At 36.1% G+C, this 17,391-nt stretch overlaps 1 pseudogene; it reads right to left on the reverse strand.

Annotated features, from left to right (window-relative positions):
* Positions 1-8,987: 8,987 nt before the first annotated feature.
* LOC122755101 lies at positions 8,988-16,519 on the reverse strand (annotated as a pseudogene).
* Between the last annotated feature and the right edge of the window lie 872 nt (positions 16,520-17,391).

A 17,391-nucleotide genomic window follows, 5' to 3' on the forward strand; every position in this document is an offset into this window, starting at 1 on the left:
GACCCTGGTTTAGTCATTGAACCTTTGTTGTCCTGACGTCCTTTAACTATAAAATGGGCATAATAATTGCACCTATATCCCAGGATTTTTATGAAGGTTAAATGAGATAATGTTTATAAAAGCAGTTTGCACAGCATCTGATGCATAGTAGATGTTTAATAATGGTTATTTCCTTCCTTCTATTATAAAATGTAATTAATCAAATTAAGCCAAAACATGTAACACAAAGATGATTTTTGATAATGTATACCTTCCTAGTCTTCCCCTCAACTCTCTGCTTTGATGTGGAAGGTACATTGCCATGACTGCAATGATAATTCCATTAGTCAGTGCAATTACCTTTTAGCCATCTTTTCAGGTATATTGGTATTGTGGTGTACCTTGTCTTGAGTCTCCTTATCATATTTTGTCTTCATGGAAATCTTTTCCCATTTCTTTTTATGCCTCATATTAATCTATAAAAGTTTTTAATCACTTGGTTTTTCACTAATACTTAAAGGAATTTGATTATGTGAATGTTTTCCTCCTTAAATTCTATTGTCTGATATGATACCTATAATATCTACTGCTTTGAAAGATGAAGGTTTAATTCTCAGTCCTACCTACTATGACAGGCTTCTATATATTCCAGTGTCATTTAACAGAAAAGATTGTTTGTTTGTTTCTTTTTGTTTTGGTTTGTCTGTTTTGTTTTTAGGGAACCAGCCCTCAGTTGCTTAGACTTGTAGCCTGTTAAGTCAACAAGATAGTCACCAAGGGATGCTTATTTGAGCTCTTTCCTTGAAGTATAAGTCAGGGTTGCTATGGATACCTAAACCAAAAAGCCTTGGGAAAAGAGGCATGGACAAATATACTTGGGGATGATAGAATATTAACTACAAAATTGCACATTAGTGACTCCATTTTCCAAAGGAGGGCTCTCCTTATGTGGGGCTCATCTTGTGCCTGTAATTAGAGGGCAAAAAGAGGACCTTTAAAATAACTGTAACTGCAAATGTCAGTTGGATGGAAAAAGTTGTCATTTACTATTAGTTCTGCCTGCATATAAAAGTAGCCTGACATAGAACCTTAAAAACATGTATCTTTAAATACTTTTGCCCATGCAGTTGCTATTTTATAATTAATGTTGCTGTTTGATTATAAAGTAATATTTAAGAATGATATCAATATTAGTTTTTTTAAATGTTAACAAAACATACTTATACTTGGTAATTCTTTTTTACCAGTGAAGCTACTCATAAAAGTAGTTTGCTTTAATAATTTAGCTACAATAGGCACATATGAATAATATACATGTATTTATACATATATTTATACTATATTTGTAAATTATAAATATGTATTTATACATACATATATACACATGTGCATATAAATATGTGTTTATTAATATGTTGTTGTTCAGTCATTCAACCATGTCCAACTCTTCATGACCCCATTGACTATAATTTCCATGGGTTTTTCTTAACAAAGTGGTTTGCCATTTCCTTTTCCAGTGGATCACCTTTTATCAGAACTCTCTACTATGACCTGTCTATCTTGGGTAACCCTGTACAGCATAGGTTATAGTGTCACTGAGCTACACAAGCCCCTCTACCACCAGAAGACAGTGATCCAGGAGGGGATTTATAACTACATATGTGCATAAATGTGGTTTTGTATGTATATGTATGTGTATTTGTATAGATATGTATATATGTGTGTATGCATACATGCATGTGTATATGTAAATGTATATAGACATAACTGTTTAAATGTGCATGCATGTTTATCTACATATATATCTCAAATGCATGTACAAAATAGAACCCATTATCTTTCCCCAACATCAACTGCCCTCCCCACAAAAAAACCTCTCTTCTGATTTTCCCTAGTACTACCAAGATCACTATCATGCTTTCAGTCATCCATGCTTGGAAAAAACTGTGCCATACTTTTATCTTCATTAATGCTCATTCAACATAAACTAACTGCTGTCTTGTCTTATTGGTTCTAATTTCACAATATTTCTTATATATGTTTAATTCTCTCTATTCACACTACTGCAAACTTGATGTGTGCCCCTCATCTCTTATTCATGGACTATTACAATAGATTTCTTCTTTTTTCTGTTTTGTTTTGTTTTGTTACAGGGTAATGAGGGTTAAGTGACTTGCCCAGGGTCACAAAGCTAGTAAGTATAAAATGTCTGAGGCTGGTTTTGAACTCAGGTCCTGATGAATCCAGGGCTGCTGCTTTATCCACTGCACCACCTAGATGCCCCCTACAATAGACTTCTTATGGAACTCCCTAACTCAGTATCTCTCTACTCTATGCACCAAGCATCTAATTTTCTTGAAGGGTATGTCTGATTATTTTACTCTCTTACTTAATAAACTCCATTCACTCCCTATTCCTTCAATAATAAAATATAAAAATCTTTGACATTCAAAGCCATTCAAAAGTTGAACCCTCCCTTCCTTCTTCCTAGGCTACACTTTACTCTCCTCCACCCACTCTATATTATAACAATATTGGTCATCTTACTCATAATACTGTTTCTGTCATGTCAGGAGTACTCTCCCTCTTTACCTCTGTCTCCCAGCCTCCTTTACTGCCTTCAAGAGTCAAATCAAGACACAGAAGAGAAATTATGAATGTTGGAGAAAATTTGGGAAGATTGGAACACTAATGCTTTCTTAGTGTAGTTGTGAACTGATACAACCATTCTGGAGAACAATTTGGAACTGTCACCAAAGGACTATAAAAATGTGCATTACCCTTTGATCCAGCAATACCACTACCAGGTCTGTATACCAAAGGGATCACAAAAAAAGGGAAAAGAATCCACATATACAAGATATTTATATTTATAGCAGCTCTTTTTATGGTGGCAAAGAATTGGATAGTGAGGGGTTGCCCATAAATTAGGGAATGGCTGAAAAAGTTGTGGTATATGAATATAATGGAATACAATTGTACTATAAGAAATGATGAGAAAGCAGATTTCAGAAAAACCCAGAAAAACTTGCTTGAACTGATGCTGAGTGAAGTCAACAGAGCCAGAACACTGTACACAATAACAGCAATATGTACGATGATCAAATATGATAGATTTGGTTCTTCTTAGCAATAAAATTATCTATGACAATTCCAAAAGACTCATGATAGAAAATGCTATCCACATACAAAGAAAGAACTATGGAGTCTGAATGAAGATCAAAGGATACTATTTTCACTATTTTTGTTTGTTTGTTTTTCTTTCTTGTAGTTTTTCCCTTTTGTTCAGATTCTTTCACAACACGACTAATGTGGAAAGATGTTTAACATGATTGTATGTATATAACCTATATTGGATTGCTTGCTATCTTGGGAAAAGAGGAGGAAAGGAAGTAAAGGAGAAAAATTTAGAACTCTCAATGATTTAAAAAAAAGAATGATGGAAACTTTCTTTATATGTAATTGGAATAAATAAGATACTAGTAAGGTGGAGGCGGGGAAAGGAAGTAACTAGAGGAAATATGTGGAAATCTTAGGAAATTATGTACTTGGAATAAAAGTCAGCTCAAGTCATCTTTTACAGAAGATTGTTCTCAGTCATTTCCATTTCCCCTACCTCCATGGCCTTCTCACAGCAATTACCTTCCACTAATACTCTATATACTATGTATGAATTTTTACAAGGTAGTCTTCCTCATTGGAATGAGGACTCTGAAATCAATGCCTATGGATGTAGTTTTGCTGTTGTTGTTGTTTTTATCCCCAGTATTTAACACAGTGTCAGTGGCACATTTTAACAAGTTTATATATTACATAATTCATGTAAACACACACACACACATATATATACATACAAAATTTCATTAATAGTTGTATATGCATAATTTAAGCAAACCTGTGAGAATTGTAAGTGTTTATGGGGGGGGGTAAGATGGAGAGGGGAGTCAGAGAGAGAAAGACAGAAACAGCAAAACAGAGACAGAGACAGAGATAGAAAGATACACAGAAAGTTAATAAAGTTAAAGGGACAAACTCTCATGTGTAAGTCACATGGGTAATCAAAATCACTTGTAGGTCACCCTTCAGCTTTTCTTCATTCCCATATTTAATCATGTTATTCTACACTCTTGAGTAACCCAGGAGTAGCTTTGTATATTTCCTCAAATTTTAATAAAATTTCAATATGTCTCTCAATTAATCAAACTAAGCCTAGATTCCCAATTTAATTTTTCAAATATTATTTAATTTGGAGAAGCCTCTTTCCTCCATAGTACTTAGTTACATATGTTAAATCCCTTGATCCCCTATGATTAAATATAAACATTCTTAAATATATGATTTAATAAAAATGGAATAAATCATAAAATAAAAACAGAGGTTGTTATTTGCAATATTTTAGCTGTGAGAATAATAACAGGCAGACTCAAAACCTCACAGTAATGGAAAATAACTTCACTTCCGAAAATGTAGTCCCACACTGTTTTCTTCAAAGTATATTTGCAAGAATCTTCTTCTTCCTTTGAAAGCTAAAAATTACCAGTTTCTTAAAGAAAAAAATCTTTATCTTCATTTTGTTCCTTTCCAGTTTCAGTCTTTCCCCAGATATAACAGGAAAACCTTTACTTTCTTTCAGGAACTAATCTTAGTAGCCTCTCTTCATACTCTCTTTCCAAAATTTATTTTTTAATATTTCTTCATAAAGTAACAGCTTTATCTAGAAATAAATTTCTCAACTTCTTTCTCTCTATCTTCTTCATAATTTATCTAATAGATGAACATAGATAAAAGCTAAATTCACAAACATTTACTTCATATCAAGAAGTACAACATATATAACTTCTAAAAGCAATACTACTATAACTTCTATATGGAAGATATATTACATATAAATATATCTACATCTACATCTACATCTACATATATATATATGAACACACAAGATTATATATTAGATATGATAGATGATAGATGATAATTAGATATATACAGACAGATAATTGACCAAGGAGTTATGTCCAATATTAACCATAATGCTAAAGTTGTACTCTAAACGCTCATCATGGAGCAATGTTAGGTTTGGTACCTGAGAGAGTGCTGTATTCTCTAATCCCCTTTTCCAATCATCAGGTGGTAAAGGTTGAAAAGAAAAATATTCCTCTCTGCTGAGAATGACTTGGGTAAAGGATTTTCCTCTTGGCTTCTACACTTTATCATTACCCCACTAAAAATTTTTCTCTCCCTTTTACCTCCTCCCTCACCAGAAAATAGCAACAACAACAACCACAACCTTATAACAAATATACATTGTCAAGCAAAAACAAATTTCCATATTGCCAATGTCCAGATATATGCATATAATTCTACATATTTATCACCTCTGAGAAAGAATTTGACCTACCTCTTGACTCTTTTGGAATTATAGTTGATCAAAGTTTTTAAGTCTCAAAGTTGTTCATTTTTAAAATTTTATTGTTACAGTACAATTTTTCTAGTTCTGCTCACTTTATTCCACATCAGTTCATACAAGTCTTTCTATGATTTTTTTCCTTAATCTGTCACCTTTTTATTCTTTACTGAGCAATAGTTTTCCATTTCACATATACCAACTGTATTCAGTCATTTCCCAATTAATGGGCATCCGTCTTAGTTTCCAGTTCTTTGCTACTAAATATATTTGTACATAGCAGTGTTTTATTTGTAATCAAATTGTCTTGCCGTCATGGCACCTAGCCAAAAGGGAGGGTTCTAAAGGATACAGAGCTGAGCCTACCATGTGGAATAATGGGGAGGGACTCAAAGAACAAATGTTCTCTGCATTTTTAGACAATGGATCATGTTTCTTTCCCACCCCGCTCTCCCACAATGGAGAATTTGGTCTGACTAAGGAGAGGAAATGACTGATATGAAGACAGATGACTTTTTAAAAGCATCAATAAAGCATAGTTATTAATTATTACCATATTATGTGGTTTTTTTTAAGTATCAGGTGCCATTACCTACTCGAAGTCTTCCTTAATTCTCCCTAGTTATTAAAACTTTGAATCACTGGAAATACTCTTTGTGCTTTATTGCCACTTGAAGTTTCTCCCCTAAACTCTATCACCCAGTAACCTCTCCCATTTTGCGATTCATGCTATTCATATCTACCACACAATCAAAATCCTCGCAGCTGCTGTTTACAGACACCCCAGGTCTCTCCCCCCTTCCTTCTTCAATGATTTCAGTATGACTCAATTTTTCTTCCCTGCTCAATCCCTGACCTCATACTTGGAGATTTTAATATACTTAATGACTCTCCCTCAAACTCCTTAGATACTTAGTTCCACAACATAATGACTTTCAATGACCTACTGATCCACTTCACCTCAGTCATCCACAAAGAAGGTCAAAACTTTGATCCTTCACCCACAAATGTACCACCTTCATGCTCAAGAATTCTGAAATCCCTTTATCTGACCATAATCTCTTGGCTTTCCAACTATTCCTCTGTCTTTCCTTAAAAAACCTTATTCTTCATCTATACCATGACCTGCCAACACTCAACTCTATCCCAAGCCATCCCCTATGCAGTAGCAACTCTCTCCTCTATTCCCCACTTTGACTCCTTGGTGAATGAATTCAACTCTACATTGTCCTCCTCTCTTGAAGCCCTAGCCTCTTTGTCATGTACCTGATTCTGCCCTTCAAGCCTCAGCCTTGGATCACTCCCACTATTCACCACCTTCACCTATGCAAATGAATTAAGATGGAGAAAATCATGCAATCATTAAGACGGTATTCATTACAAATTCATGTTACACAACTTCAACTGGGTCTTCACTGCTATTAGAGAATCACTTTATACTTCCTTTTTCAATTCACTACCCCATTCTCCCCAGTGGATTTTCAAAGCCTTTTCATCTCTTTTCAAACCTCCCACAATTCTCCCCACTCTCTCAGCTGAGGGCCTTGTGTCATTGTTGCTGTTTTTTTTCATAAAAAATAGGTTATTCACAATGAGCTCCCTCTTTTTCTTTCTTCCCCATGTCTTATCACACAGATGCCTTCTCCCACTATTTCCTCTTTACCCCTCAATTAATCTATCTATTCCAATTAACTATATCTCTTCTGCCCTTTGTAATTAAACTCCTCAAAAGGCTGTCTATAATAGGTGCCTCCACTTTCTCTCCTCTCACTCTTTTTTAGCGCTTTATAATTGAGCATGCAACTTTCTCATTCCAACAAAGTTGTTCTTTCTGATATTACTAATGACCTCTTAGCTGACAAATCTAATGACCTTTTCTCAATCTTCCTTCTCCTTGATGCCTCTGCAGTCTTTGCTACTATTGATATCCCTTCTCTTCCTTTATACTCTCTTCTCTCTAAGTTTTCAGGACACTACTCTACCTGGTATTGCTCTTACCTATCTGACCACTACTTCTCATTCTCCTTCAATAGATCCTCTTCTAGATCACACACTCTAGTTATGTGTGTTCCACCAAGTTCAGTATTAGAAACTCTTCTTTTTTCTTTCCACATTGCTTCACTTGGTGATCTCATCAGCTCCTATGGATTTAATTGCCAACTCCATGCTAATGATTCTCAAATGTAACTTTTCCAACCTCTATAGTAACCTTCATTCACAAATCTCCCACTGTTTTACTTATATCTCAAACTGTATGTCCAATCAACATCTTAAATTAAGCATGTCTAATACAGAACTCATTATCTTTTTTCCTGACTCCCCCTTCCTACTTTTTCATTTACTTTAGAGGGCAACATCATCATGCCAGTCCCTCAGGCTTATAACATAAGAATTATTTTGGACTCCTCACTAATGCTCATCCCTTCAATATCCAATCTGTTATAAAGGTCTATTTCTCTCTCTGTGTCTCCCATTCTCTATTGTGTAATTTAAATTTCTAAATGTAGGTTCTAATCTGTCCCTCCAGTTTTGGGAGAAAACTGACTAAAATCACTGATAAACAAGTTTAGGTTTTTAAGGGTTTATTGAAAGATAGTAAAAGAAAGAGAAAGATTGAGAACAGAATTCCTACCACCTGGCAATCCTACCTTTCCTCAACTCCTCTGTGAAGTTTTCTGCTGCCACCGCAATGTCAGGAACCAAAAGAGAGTGAGCTCCCTGCACAGACTCAGCTTCCCCCTTCCTGTCCCCTCCCAGAAATGGGAGGTTCTTCAAGCTGATTTGTTGACTGGGCCAGAAGGTGGTCAAAGTTCAAAATTGTTTGCTTCTGAGAACCATGCTTTCTTAAGTACTCTCAAGTACCAGCCAGGTGTGCTTAGAATCTAGTTAACTAGAAGTCAGCCATTAATCCAGTCAACAGTCAATTCCAATTAAATCAGTTTAAATCAATCTCCAGGTGGGCCCCTGAGTATCTGCTAAATCCATTATCTTAACACACTCTCTATCTCTGCCTCTATCTTGAGAGGCTTGAGAGGACAGGTGACATGGAAGCATAACCAAAATAAGCCTAGCATGACTTATCTAAACTTGTTTTTTTCCCTAAATTGTCTTACAGGCCCAAATAATGGCATCAACCTAGCACTTCACTTTGCTATACAAGAGACAACCTTGTCTCAGCTCACAGCTGTATTGCCTTTAGCTGAATGTGTAGGGTAAAATAGGGAGGAGACAGATGGTTAGCTTGCTAGGACCATCAAATGTTGGTGCCTACATTGAGTCCTTAACATGAAGCAAGCTACCAAGAAGCACCAGGTCCCTTTTCTGGCATTTTTTATGCTGAAAAAAGTTTGTTTTATATAAACAGAAGAAACAGATTTATCATATCCTTAAGAGAAATCTTTATAATTTTCTGAATAGCAAGCACCCCATGAAATCGTTCACAGTCTAAGCAGCACTCTTATACACACTGTAAATTTCTACTTTTTACTGCTGGTCTAAATAATGCAAAAATAAAACACTTTCCAGAGCCTAGGAATTTTATGTAATGAAGTAAGGCTTCAGAATTGAAGAATTTAAGAGGCTAATCAATCATCTTTCTTCAGGATTAATCCTCAGAAGAATGATAATCATCTTCATCCCTCACTTCTCTGTACTTCATTGATGCATCACCTTCAGGATTATAGCTCTGCATTTTAATATTTAGTTTTCAGCCTGTTTTTGTGCAGTGAGCTTGGCTTGAATTTCCTCATAATTCTGTTTTTGCTTTTTCTGAATTGCTAAAGATTCTTCCATAGGTAGCAACTATGTAGGCATGTAGTGAAGTGGTGGCAGCCTAGATGCTGTGATATCATCCAAGTGATTCTTATCCCTAAATTGCCTTTCTTCCATTGAAATTGGAGACTCTTTTCTCTGTGGGGAATAACTAGGTGAGTTGTGAGATTCTGAAGGTAGCATGGTACTTCTAAATTTATTATAGAGAAGGACTGGATTCTTTGTTCTCATTTCCAGCACTTCCATGTAATGAGGGTTTTTGGTTGTTACTGTGAAAGGTACAAAAGTGACTGGTTTTCATCATCATTAATCATGATCCTTTGTAAACTATCAATAAATATGTCAGCTGTGCTTCCTGAGACATTTCTTGCATGACTTAGAAAACCAAGTTGGTGGGACAGCTCATTTGTTTCTGATGGCAAAGCTACAACAGCTTTACTGTTATTACACATCCACTTGTTGCACCATGTATCACCTTCTGACTCTCCAGCTTCATCATGGCTTAGGGGAACAGGTCTTTCCATGGTAGATTCAATTCCCTGGTTTCTTGATGTTATTTTAGATCACCTACGGGGGAATAATCAAGAACTGATGACGTTTCCCTTCTCTGGTCAGGAATCTATGGCTTATCCACACCTACATGCTTTTCCATGTGCTGCAATTTGCTTTGAATCAAAGTCTACCAGCACTAACAGATTGGACTTTGATTGGTTTGTTTAGGTGTGTTGGCATATTTAGGCATGTTGGCATACATTGGTGTGTTTGGGTGTCTTGACTGAATTGGCATGTTGGCATGTATTGGCCTGTTAGGCATGTTGTACGGAGTGTTTAGGCAGGTTGGAATATTTAGGTGTGTTGGTGTGTTTATGTGTGTTGGGATGTTTAGGCATGTTGGTATGTGTAGGTGTGTTTAGGTGTATTGGGATGTTTAGACATGTTTAGGGGTGTTTAGGCACACTGGCATGTGTAGGTGTTAGGTGTGTTGTTGTGAGGGAGGGGCATAGGCACAGCTGACCTGGAAAATAGATACAGGAGAGATAATTTGGACTACCTGAAAATGGTTACTTATAGACCAGAGCACAGGCCAGGGAAGTGCAGAACATGCCCCTCCTTAATTACATACTCTTTTCTGTAATGGATAGAGTAATCTAAAATTCCACCATCACTGAAATAACATCTATTTTTCCTCATTGCTTGTAATATTTACCTTTCAAATTTAGGTTTCTTCTAACTTTTATAAACTAAGGGAAAGAGAGGCACCAGAGGTCACACAAGTATTAATAAGAGACATTTTCATAATGCTTAAACTTCACAAAGCACTTTATCTATATTATCTCATTATTCCTCACAACAACAAACCCTTGTTTACATAACTATGTCTTACTTATAAGCATACTGGATTAAGATTTAAACCTTTTAATCCATGTCCTTTCTGCCCCCCCCCCCAGTGTATAGGCATGTTTACGCATGTGCAGACATGTCAAAATATGTTTAGTCATGTTGGCATGTGTGAACATGATGGTATGTTTAAGTGTGTTGGCATGTGTTGTGTGTTTAGGCATGTTGGCATGCCTAAGTGTGTTTAGGTATGGAGTGCAGATCTAGGTCACATTGTGCAGACCCTGATGCACACCCAGAAAATCAGGCCTCCAGAACCTTGAAATCAGCTGAAGTAGTGGCTATTTCCAGAAATCAGAAAACAGGCTTGTGAGGGAGTTGAGTGGTTGGCCAGGGGGAGATTACAGGAGTCTCTTATGGCACTGAGATGGAACTCTGATGTGTTGCCTGTGCTTAGAACCAGAAAGCAGTCTTGAGTAGCAGTGTATGCCTGAGCTTGCAACCACAGTGAAAAAAAAAATCTGTTCCTGTGTTAAACAGCAAGTAGACCTGTGGTTACTTACAGGCCAGAACACAGGCCAGGGACTTGCAGAACCTGCCTCTCCTTAAATCATATCACCTAGAACTCCCTGAAGCTTGGGAAAGTGCACCCTGGAAGCAGTACCCCACTTTAAGAAGGAGTTAAAAGTCAAGAAATAGGCTAGCAAAATGAGCAGACAGAAAAAGATGCTGACCCTAGAAAGTTTCTTTGGTGTCAAGGAAGATCAAAATACACCCTCAGAAGAAGATAACAAAGTCAAACCTCCTACATCCAAAGTTTCCAAGAAAAATATGCATTGGTCTCAGGCCATAGAAATGCTCAAAAAGGACATTGAAGATAAGGTAAGAGAGGTAGAGAAAAGAATGGAAAGGGAAATTAGAGTGATGCAGGAAAGTCATGAAAAAATAGTCAAGAGCTTGAAAAGCCAAATGGAAAAGGAGATACAAAAGCTTTCTGAAGAAAATAATTGCTTAAGAATTAGGACTGAGAAAATGGAAGCTAATTATTTCATGAGATATCAAGACAATATAAAGCAAATCCAAATGAATTTTTAAAAATAGAGGGCAATGTAAAATATCTCCTTGGAAAAACAGCTGACCTGGAAAATAGATCCAGGAGAGATAATTTGAAAATTATTGGACCACCTGAAATGACAATTACATACTCTTTTCTGCAATGGATAGAATAATCCAGAAGGCCACCATCACTGAAATAACATATCTATTTTTCCTCATTGCTTGCAATATTTAGCTTCCAAATTTAGGTCTATTCTAACTTTTATAATGATCTATTCATTGCAAGCATTCATATCCTAGTCACTTAAGATGTATCTGTAATATTCACTCTTTCCCTGTCTCTGACTCTCATATGGATGTATTAATGACTGTATATTTGTATGTATTAATGTATATATGTGTATAAATGTGTGGATATACTTATGTATGTATAATGTGACCTTATGTAGTATGGTCATATATTCATTTCCTTGATCTGTTGATTATTTCAAGCTACTATTACATTAACACACTGACTCTGGTTGTATTACTTTTAAATATACTGGACTAAGATTTAAACTTGATTATCCATGTACGTTCTGCCTCCCCCAGTCATTCCTCTATCCATGCTATGAAAAATCATCTTTATTCCATGCACGTAATCCACTTCACTTGACAAAAATCAGCAAAAGAAATCCACTTTGTTCGTATCTAAATGAATCCATGAATCTGGAATAAATTAAGTTTAGTAGTTTAGGTTTAAGATATTTGTGAACATTTAACTGCCTCAAAGCAATCAAACTTTTTAAGCCTAGGTATATAATATTCAGAAGGGCACACACACACACACACACACACACATGATTTGATACTTAATAACCCAAAAGCATTTTCATTTAAAGCTATTGCATTGTAATGAGCTTACCTCATTGGAGAAGAAATTTGTCTAATTAATGTAGTTGAAATTTTTTACTAAATTTTTCCAGAATTTTTTAACAGAAAACTAAAATGAAGCCTTTGAAGTCTTATAATTTTTTTCCAAAATGAATATATATATATGCCAGTGTTAAATAACTCTCACTGATTCCACTACTCACAGTAGAGGTCAAGAGCACCCATAAATTTTGCCCATAATTTGCCTCCATCCATGAGGGCTGCCTTGGCAAGCTTTCAATAGCCCAAAAGCCATTCCTAATTCTGAAGAACATAAAACAGATTTCAGCCTCTCATCTTCAATATAAAATAAGTACAGAGAGGCTATGGGTTTCAACACATGCTACTCTATCTTGATTTAAGTAGCCTTACACTCATAAAACTGAATCCTTCTTCAGGATAAAGAATGTTATCTTTGTAGGCCAAACATCAATATTATAATAAGTATACTTAATGAGAAGTCTCTTAAGAGGCTAGAAGGGTTTCCACTTGCCTCTTCTGCTACCTCACAATCCCATCTAGAATGGAAAATACACTTTTGTTGGAGAAAAATATCAGGTATACCTATTAAAAACTGGATAAAGCTATACTCAGTCAGTGGACTGAGTATAGGGCCACAGAATTTCCTATCATGCTTGCTCTTATGTTCTGCATGTCTCTCCCTGAACCATGACCTCTCTTGAGTTTAATCATGCTATGCAGTGACTTTGTCTTCATCTATACTACTTTAATGGCAGCAGGCAGCATGGTACAATAGAAAGTGTACAGGATCTGGGGTCAGAGGACTTGGATTCAAATAATACTTCTGACATTAACCATCTGTGTGACACACATGTATATTTTAACTCTCTGGCACTGTTCTCTTACCAATCAGAGGAGGTTGAACTAAATAATTTATAATTTCCTCTTCAACCTTAACACTATTCTCCTTTTTGTTTGTTTGTTTGTTTGCTTGTTTTTTGTTAGTTTCTTTTCTGCCAGTCAATGAGGGTTAAGTGACTTGCCCAGGATCACACAGCTAGTAAGTATCAAGTGTCTGAAGCTGAATTTGAACTCAGGTCCTCCTTAATCCCAGGCTGGTGCTTTATCCACTGCCCCACCTAGCTGCCCCCTCTAACACTATACTCCTAATGATTCTCATGTCCATCCACAAGCATTTATTAAATATCTACACTGTGTCAGACATTTCTAGATTATGAACATAAAATATAATACAAAATAATCTCTGCCCTCAATGACCTTAATATTTTAATAAAGGAGATAACACATAATATAAAGGCACATACAAACATATATTACATATATACACATATGAGTTGTATGCACACATATATGTATTGGTATATGCATTTGTAAACATGTATGTATACATTTGAATATAGGAATTTTTATTTGTATATCACATATATAAAATTGAGTTTGCATATTATATATGTAAAACATGTATAAATATGCATGTATATGCAATATATTGAATTATATGTAATGCATGTGTACAATTTATATATAATATGAAAGCAAATTCAGATTAACTTTTTAAACCTGAAATTACTTTATGAAAGTAGAACCTTAAATAGCAAGTTCTGCTCTCATCAGAAAAGAATCTTCCAAAGAAACTTCTCCTGGAAGAGAATGTCATTTGTCAGGTCTGCACCTGCTATCCTGGGTGGGTGGTTCAGGGAGAGCAGGGAGGGCAGAAAACTATTAGCAATCTTTACTGACCATTCTCTTCCAAAATAAAAACCTTATAAACTTTTCCAAAGGGTATAGTTACCTATAATCAGTATGAAACTGTTTTTCCCCCAAACCCATATTTTCAGTACAATCATACTTGGAATAAAATATTTACTATTGCTTTTACTTGAGAAAAATGAATGAAGTCTTTCTATGGTCTTTGGTTCAGCAAGTTTCAATTTGATTTTACTACTGGAGCACCCAGTTTTCAAATCTTTCCTTCCTTCTTTTCTTATACTTTCCGCTTAGATTTACAGTTCCCTTTTCTCACCTTCCTTCTCCAAGATATCCCCCCAAAGAAAAGATGAAATTAAAAAAAAAATCTTCTGCCTGTCTATAAAATTAAAACACACATGCACACGCACACAAATGGTACAAAATGAATAGCAACACCATGTCTTAGATAATTTTCTCATTGCAGGAACAGAAAGCTTTCCAGGGTTTTACTCTGCTTAGAGGCAGGCATCTGATTCTGCCAAAAAGTACCAACTTTGTACTGTCTTTTCAGAATCTCTTTTCCCTCACCCATACCCACTCACTCACCTACCCACTTATAACTACATAGTATTTTGTCAGATCACAAGTCAGTGAGCTATATTTTTCATATAACTAGGAGACCCTCATTAAAAAGCTGCAGTACCTGTAAGGTTATTAATTAATTTATCAGTGAGGCAGGTTTTATGGAAACCTAATTGAAAGCCCACCCATTAATCCTTCTAAATATCCATGAGACTATTTACTATTGTGTGATCTAGGGAAAGGTCTCTGACCTTCAGAGGGTCCACAATTTCATGCTGGAAATGACCTCATAAACCATCTCATCAAATTCCTGAATTTTACAGATGACAAAATAGCATCACAATGATTAAGGGTCATAGGGAGAACACATTTCTCATCTACAAAAATGAAGCTGATTATAGGATGTATCAAACAGGTTGTTTTGAGAACCAGATGAGATAATTTTATACAATGCTTTGCAAACCTGAAAGACCTATAGAAATATGAATTATGATTATTTGAGCTATTCAGTACTACAAGGACTTTCAGTTTCATTGGTGTGGCTACTCCCTCCACTGAACAAAATAAATAAGCGTCATCACCTAGTAGCTACCCCAGTGCTGAGACAAACTTTGTTTCACTGGACTTGTCTTAAGAGGAGAGATTTATGGTTCTTCAAGCCTTTCTAGAGCTATAGGATCTTACACCACTTGTGCTCAGTTGGCAAAATCCAGGGTTACCTCCACCATTCCATCATGCTTGTTCTCCTGACACCCACTGGATGAGAAAAAGCACCATTGCATTGAGTAACAGGATTTCCCTTTCCAGGAAAGAGAAAGCTCATTCCATTAAATCTCTAGCCTGGTCTCCTTCCTTGGGAGGAGAGTAAGACTAATCTTTCAGCTCCAAGAACTTGTTTCCTTATGTAAATATGTAAAGCCCTAAGAGCTCCTCCAGGCTCTCCCTATACAACCATCTCCCAATAACCTAAACTTCACCTTACATATTGAGACTCCATCAAACACCCTAACCTCATAATTCCTAACAATTATTTGTCTTGACCTACTCTTCCAACCTACTTCAGCTATATACAAAGTTGGTTGTACCCTTGATTTTGTTATCACCCTCAAATGTACCATTTCCATGTTCATGAACTCTAAAATACCCTTATCTGATCACAAACTATTGTTATTCTACTTTTCTTTCTGCCTTGAAAACTAATACCTGTTTTTTTGTTTGTTTTGTCAAAACCATGATTGCCAGTTCTTTCCCAGACCACCACCCCAGCACTACCTACATTTTCCTTCTTTCCCCATCTTAACCCTCTTGTGAACCAGTTCAACCCTATACTGTACTCTTTTCTTGAGTGTCTTATTCCTTTATAATCTCTCAACTTGCTTTGCAAAATTTCAACCATGGATCATTCCTATTTACTGCTGCCTGTGCTCTTACATATGTACCACTGAATGAAACTGGAGAAAACCACAAAACCATGTAGGTCCACTACAAATTTATGTCATAAACCTCAGCTTGGCCCTCACTGCTAAAAATCACTTTTCTATCTCCCTAATTAACTCACTCTCCTAGCTACCACAACCATTCTCCAAACTTTTTCATCACTCCTCAAACTTTCTCATGGTTCTCCCTCCCCAGTCTCACAGCTAAGAACTTAGCCTTATATTTACTAGAAAAAAAAAATTGAGTTCACCAAGAATTCCATCTTCTGCCTTCCTCATCTTGTATTACCCAGACGCCTTCTGCTACCATCTTTGCATTCACCCCTGTGTCACATAATGAGGAAGCTCTTCTCCTTAAAAGGCCAACCATGCTATATTCACAAGTGGTCCCATTCTATCTCTTATTGCTTCTTCTATCATCCCAGCTCTCACTTGTCTTCATTTTCTCTGTGTCTAGGGGCTGTTTTCCTGCTCCCCAAAATCATGCCATGTCTCCACTATCCTCAAAGATCCTTCACTTGATCCATCAATTTCCCATAGCTATTGCCCCATATCTCTTCTTCCTTTTTGGTGCTAAACTCCTAGATGAATCAAACAGATTAGTCTATAGAAATGTTGAAGGGGTAGGGTTATGATATCAACACAAAAATAGCCATTATTACCAGAAATTATACAAGGCATTCCTCACAGGGTCTAGACTTATTGATTGATGTAAATTTTGTAAGGAAATAGTAGAAAGTGTGCCATATATCCCTGCAGGTTGCAAACATGAAGCACTTACCAAATATCTAGAAAGGTACAATCAAAGGGAAAGAATTATATATCATAAGCACCACATCTTTATAATAAATATCAAATCCCTACCTTATAAATACAAATTCCCCCAAATTTGAGAATTTAACAAATAAAATGAATTTGAATTGGTTATTGTTCTTTGTCCTTTCTTCATTCTTGAAGAGGAAGAGGACCATGACATTGGCGAGATGAAGTCATGACTTGTAATGAATTGGATTTAAGTGAGGAAGGGCTGTGAAAGGTCACCAGCCTCACTCTCTACTCCATAGCCATCTGGGTCAAGTGGAAAGATATAGATCAGGACAACTGGAGATGGCCTCAAATGCAATGGGAAACCTTGATCTTTTAAGATAAGGCCTTTTAGAGATCTCAGTTTGCCTGAGGCAACACCCATTTAGTGATTTAGGCTAGATAAGAAAGGAGACAAAGAAACAACTAGTCAAAACA

This window comes from Dromiciops gliroides, chromosome 4, assembly GCF_019393635.1.
Source record: "Dromiciops gliroides isolate mDroGli1 chromosome 4, mDroGli1.pri, whole genome shotgun sequence".
NCBI lineage: Eukaryota > Metazoa > Chordata > Mammalia > Microbiotheria > Microbiotheriidae > Dromiciops > Dromiciops gliroides.